Source organism: Pan paniscus, chromosome 1 (assembly GCF_029289425.2).
Source record: "Pan paniscus chromosome 1, NHGRI_mPanPan1-v2.0_pri, whole genome shotgun sequence".
Classification (NCBI taxonomy): Eukaryota; Metazoa; Chordata; class Mammalia; order Primates; family Hominidae; genus Pan; species Pan paniscus.
In genome coordinates, this window is record NC_073249.2 from 179,378,717 (window position 1) to 179,384,996 (window position 6,280).

The following is a 6,280-nucleotide window of genomic DNA, read 5'->3' on the forward strand; positions in this document are numbered from 1 at the left end:
GCGCGGGCGGGGAGGGGGCGGGGGACTGAGGCAGGCAGGGAGGGGTGTCCCCCGGCTCCGCAGCGCCCCCTGGCGGCCCAGCTCGGCCGCGCTCACCTTCCAGGGCACGACCCGCCGGCGGCCCCCGCCACTACCCCGGGAATCCGAGCTGGGACCCGCCGCTGGGGCGCAACGGAAGGAGCTGAGGCTTTCCCTTACCTGGGCGGGCCTCAGCCCCTAGTCCTCTCGGGGTGGCAGTGGTTGGTGGTTGGGGATTGTCCCTCCCGCCTAGCGGCTGCCTAAGGCGGAAGAGCTGCGGGCTAGGGCGGAGCTCCCTGGGCGGGGTGGGGCGAGGCGACAGGGGCGGGCGTAGCGCCTCCGCTGAGGGACCCGGCGGGAACAAACCGCCGCCGCGGCGGGAGCTGGGCTCGAGTGGCCGGAGGCGGGCCCTTGTCTTCGCGGCCGCTCCTGCACCGTGTGCTCCCTGAAGCCGCCGCCTTCAGAACGCTCAGCCCCTGGATGTTAAGGCTCACTCGGGCGCCAGCCGCAGCCAGGGAAGTGGCGGCGGTCCCCACCTGTCCTCTCCCCAAGGCGGCGCCCGGGCCACCGGGCCGAAGCGCAGTGGGAGCGCGAGGCTGAGACGCCGGGACCCACGCCGCCCCAGCGCGGCCCGCCGGCGCCCACCCGAGCCCGCACGGCTTCCAGCCCGAGGGGAGACGCATTCGAGTGATCACCAGGAGCGAACTTGGCGCCCGCAGCCTTGGGCCTGGGAGAGGTGAGATTGCGGCGGCGCCCTCTCCTCCCTCCGCTGTCGGGCCCGCCACCCCTCTCCGCGCGGAGAGGCCGGGCAGAGCGCCGGCCGCTGTGGCCGCGTTCCCGGGGCGCGGGCCGGTCTACTGCTCCGAGTTTGCCTGTTCTCCGACCCTCTCGATCTCGGCATCCGTTTGTCTCAGTCTCTGTGACTATCTCACTCTCCGTGAGTCTCTGTGGAAACGGCATTTGTCTGGATGTCTGTTCATGGGTCTGGGAATCCGCTTAATTTCTCCCTCCCCTCTCCCTGGCCCCAGTTGCCCTGAGGACTGGACACCCCCCACCTTCCTGGCTCCCAGGGTTCTGGGCCCCACCGACAGGCGGCAGGACCTCCTCCGCCCCCTGCCCGACACCCCCTCAGTGAACCCTGACCTCCACCAAGTGTTGCCTTCATCTCTCAAAAGTCTTGTGCAACTAAGGTTGGCCCTGTGCCTTGTTTCTCGCTAGCCGGGTTCCTGCCCATCCTATTAGACCTCTTTCTCCCCCGGCCTCCCTCCAGGACCCAGAAACAAGCAGCTTCAACACAGATTGGGCCCATTTCAGCCTCTGGGGCACGGAAGGGGAGATGGGCGCTGGACGTGAGCAGGAACTGAGCGGATGCCTGGGCTGCTGCCCCGACAGCGCCGCACAGTGGCCAAAGCTCGGGCGTGCGAGGCCGGAATCCCAGCTGCCTCCGCTGTAGCAAGGCTGTGTGACCCTCATTAGGTGACTTCCCCGCTTCGGAGCCTCAGTTTCCTGGTCTGCATAGTAGTTAAGAGCAGCGACCTTAAGTCAGGCTCCTGGGGTTCCAATCCTGCCTTCACTACTTACCCTGTCTGTCACCTTGGGCAAGGTTCTTTGCGCTTTGTTTCTGCCTTTGTAAAAATGAGGCTAGTAACACCCACCTCAGAACTGATGTATAAGTGTAGCCATATTCTAGGCCATTTAGGAAAGGGTACTGAGGACACTTTGCAGTTTCATCTAACAGCAGCCTCCAATCTACGGGATAGCCTGGTGTTAATCCAACTCTCCCGTTCCACAGATGGAGCTACAGAGGCCCAGGATAGGGAGAAAGAACTCACCCAGGCTCCTGCAAAGAAATAGAACAGAGTTGGGTTGCAACCCTTTTCACAGAATCCTCAAAATAGAGTTCTTCATCCCCCCAAGGTAAGGGCAGAAAAAAATGGAAGGCAGGTCTGACTACTCATGTCCTTTGAGAGGAAGTCGCCTGGGCCCCCTCTGGGACCTCTGACCAAGGGGATCCATTTAATGTGCTGTTCCAGCATAAACTGTCATTGGAAAAAAGAGAAATCTCGTCCTCAAACCATGGACAGCAAATTGGACAGGGACTAGTAGCCCTGGAATTGGAATTTCCTGGGTGACAGACTGTCCGGGGAAAAAGGTCTTGGAGAGAAGCTTCTTACATGAGTCCAAGGAAACTCACATACCTAGGGTTGCTAGATTTAGCAGATTTATTTTATCTGGCAACCCTACACATACCTCAAGCTTGCTCTTGACTACATGGATATCTGTCTCACACTCCCAGAACCCCACTCACAGATACCCCACACCATGGACCACACACCAACTCCAACCCAGCTCAACTCTGCTAGTATCTAAACAAGTGGAGAGAAAAACAGTGTTGGCGTCATCCTACTCCATTTCACCTTCTGAATGTCCTCATTTCTTTTTTTTCTTTTTCTTTCTTTTTTTTTTCTTTTTCTTTTTTCTTTTTTTTTTTTTTTTTTTTTTTTTTTTTGACTGAGTTTCGCTCTTGTTGCCCCCCTGCTGGAGTAAAATGGCCTGATCTCAGCAGCTCACCACAACCTCAGCCTCCCAGGTGCAAATGATTCTCCTGCCTCAGCCTCCCAAATAGCTGGGATTACAGGCATGCACCAACATGCCCGGCTAATTTTGTGTTTTTAGTAGAGAGGAGGTTTCTCCATGTTGGTCAGGCTGGTCTCAAACTCCCTACCTCAGGTGATCCACCCGCCTCGGCCTCCCAAAGTGCTGGGACTACAGGCGTGAGCCACCCTGCCCGGCCTGAATGTCCTCGTTTCTAAAACAGCAAATGGGAACCAGTAGCTTCCTTCCTTGCCAGCACTCCCCTGGCTCCCCAGGCTTCGGTCAGGGTGAGACTAGCCAGGGCACTTGCTGCCCAAATTTCCTGCTTCAGAGAAGAAGTTCTACCAAGCAGCTACAGCAGCCAGCCCTTGCCTCTGCCTGGCCTTGCTGCACATTCACTGCTACTGAGACCTACACTGGGGAAGGGGAGTACAGAATCCCCAGCTTCTGCTCTGCAGGGTTGGGGAGGGAGAATCCAGACCCTTCACATACATACTTTTTACAGGAGCGGAAACTGAGGTCCAGGAGATCATGTTACTTGTCAGGCTTTTGAGGGGCGCTAAGCTGGGTTGGACCTACGTGTCCGGGTTCCCAGCCCAGAACCCCTCTGTTTATCCAAATAGCTGTTTCTCTAACCGAGCTCCTCTCTGTATAGAGGGATTTCTAGTAGCCTCTCATCCCTTCCAAGGTTCTGGGCCAGTTTGTTTTCAACAGTGTCAGGAGTAAGCGCACTGGGGACTGGGAGAAGGGCCACCGCGGGATTCGGAATTTATTTCGTTTTCTTTGCTTCTTCTGTGACCCTTACTTCTTTCGCCTGCCGGCTCAGCCTGTTCGGCGTCTTGCGCAGTGCCTGCGATCCCGCGTGAGTCCGTCGCTCCCTCCGCGAAAACCTGGACTCTTTCCCAGAAGCCTTGGGCTCCAGCACCATGCCTGCTGCAGCCGCCAAAGAGCGGGAAGCCACAGGCTCTGCGGGTCTTGGTTACAGCGTCTCTAGTCGTGCCCGGCCTCCTTCTGCATCTGTTCCACGGCCCGGCCATCTCCCTCGTGCAGCCCAGAACAATTGGGAGGAAGCGTTGGCGGGCGGAGGGGGATGCCTGTTGGGCTTTTCCACTAGTTACTGAGTGTTTTTTGCGAAGAGTACGTTGCTATCAGTGGCGTCCGCGTCGTCTCTCCCTCTCTTCCTTTTGGTCCCCATAAATGAGCTGTTCTCGGCTCTGGGAAAGAAAAGCCCTCCAGCGATTATGCGGATCTAATTAAGTCAATCAGGAAACTGCCGGAGAGCGGCACTGGCTTGAAGCGGAGTTTGTCCTGGGGCACAGCGGAACGATTGCACGCGGCCCTTTCCAGCGGTTCGAGCTTGGCCAGCGCCGGGCTGCAAACGGAAGCCTGAGCTGGGCTTGGGGAACTACGCCCGCAGACTTCTCTAATTTTATTCACAAAACTGGACACCCTCAGGGAAAGCGGCAAAGCCGGCGCGAGCCTCCTTCCCACTCTGGACCTAGCTGCAGCTCCAAAGCGAGATAGCTGTCTAGCCTCAGCCGGTACAGCTCCCGGCCCCTTTCTCCACCCGGATCTTCGGCTGCTCAGAAGCGATCAGCTCCCTTAGCCCAGGTGGGAGGCGGGAGACTCCAGATCCTGTGACCCGCGGAGGCAGACCTCAGACATGTTCCCCATGCACAGAAATGACTGGGGCTCCGGTGTGTGCACCTTCAACTCTGAAGCCCACCTGCCCACTTCAGGCGCTGGCGCGGAGATAACCACCATGCGTCTGCCGGGCAAAGTTCGAGAGTGAATTTACATCTTCTCTTTCCGCTACTCCTGGCCACTGTCCCCTCCCAGCCCCATCTCCCCCGCCCCCAGCCCTGGACTATGTGGTAGGGGAGTCGCTTAAGCACCCAAGTACTGCGCGGTTGTTGAGACCAAGGCGAGCTGCGGAGCCTGTGGGCTGTTGTTCGTGGGAAGAGGGTTGCGACCTCAGGAGAGACCGAAAACAGCGCCACTTGAAACCCGCCGGTCCTGAAGATCACAGAGTTCCCGGAGTGGTAGGGAAGGCTCCACGCTCTTGAGAGCAGAGGCGGCCAGGGGCAGTGGGGGACGCTTCCAGGTATGTGGGAAGGAGAACTTCATGTCTAAGTGCGCTCTTGTGGGTTTCTCGGCCCGCTGGGCCGAGCCTCTCTTTCTCTGTCCTCATGTGTCTGTCTTCTGGACAACAGTGGCTCTGTATGGCGGATTGCGACCCTGAGTGACGGGCGCCTGTCTTGCATCCTGTGTCCTGTGTCCTCCCCTCCAGACCTCATGCTTGGTGTCCACAGAGTGGACCCAGGACTGCCTGGAAGGCTTATCATTCAGGCCCGCGACTTCCCCCCAGAGTCTGAAGCCTTGCGACCTGGTCGGGGACGACAAACCTGCTCGGGGTCAGCAGCGAGACCCTAGTGGGGAATGAGGATGGGTGAGGGTGCGCCTGGGTTGAGGGTCTGTGACTGTAGCATGGAAAAGGAGTTCATGCAGGGATCGCACTGAGGGACAGCCAAGAGTACTCCAGCGGCAGCCTCCCTCCTACCAATTACACGCCGCCTGCTGGCACAGTGGCACCTCGGGAACAGGACGCCCTTCCGGGCCCTGAATTGGGGCAGCGCAGGAGGGAGGGTGCAGAGCCATAGCGACCTGTGTGTACCATAGACATGGACATGCGCTCACCTTCACGTGTAACCCTTCTGAGTCCCAGACAGGGTAACTGGCGAGGCCGTAAGTACCCTCGTGGGGGCGGAAATATTGCCAGGTCCCTGAGTCCTCTGGGCAGATGCAGAGCCGCGTAAGCCTCATAGAAGCAAAGCCAGGGGAACAGTGGGAGCTCTGGCCTCGCGGTGCGGACGCTAGTAATGGATTCCTGGGGAACAGCGACCTCTGGAGGAGCCTCTCATCCACACAGAGTCAGGTACTAAAGGACTGGTTCTGAGACAAAGCACCCTTTCCTCACCCTACTCCCATTCCACCCGCTTGGAAAAGTTATCCAGAGACTTTTAACCTCCGGACTCCACTCTTCGCTTATGTTTGCTTTTTTTTCCAACCTGTACCCACGCTTCAAAATCCCTGCTCCAGTCCTGCCTCTTCCAGAAAGAAGCCTTCTGGCCAGCCCAGTTCCTCTTCCCCTCTTCCTGTTCTGAGCTCATTCTCAGGCCACACTGCACAGCCAACCTGCTTCCTGCCTGCTCTTCTCCAAAAAGACTGTGAATCCACTCCACCCACGCCTTGTGTTGCATGCTGGGCATGCCGTTCCCTGCCCCAACCCACCCCACCCCCCCAGTGAATAAAGACTGAAGTTATTCATTCCAAAATTGGACTGTTGATTTTTCAAAGTTAATTTCACCGATGGGGAAATTGAGACCCAGAGAGAGGGATGACTTGCCCAAAATCACACAGCAGACTGGTAGCAGAGGTGGAACTAGAACCCTACACCATTTCCCAGGCCAGGGTGCTCTTCATCTCACCTGGATGGGGAGCAGGTAATTTGGGGAGAACTCACTTTGATGGGTGAGACCTGAATTGAGGTTTCACACTGGAGCGGGGAATGCAGGAGGAAACTGAGAGAGTGGTCATTGCTCCAGGATGAGGCAGGGAGGGCAATGCTGTGCTGGGAGGCCAGACCCTTCTTTCTCCCATCCTCAGC

General features: G+C 58.0%; 1 long non-coding RNA gene across 1 annotated transcript; it reads left to right on the plus strand.

Annotated features, from left to right (window-relative positions):
- Window positions 1-1,800: 1,800 nt before the first annotated feature.
- On the plus strand, window positions 1,801-5,948 carry LOC134728899 (uncharacterized). The gene is made up of 2 exons (XR_010109760.1): window positions 1,801-5,548; window positions 5,713-5,948. It is a non-coding gene; the product is annotated as an uncharacterized LOC134728899 (long non-coding RNA).
- Window positions 5,949-6,280: the final 332 nt, after the last annotated feature.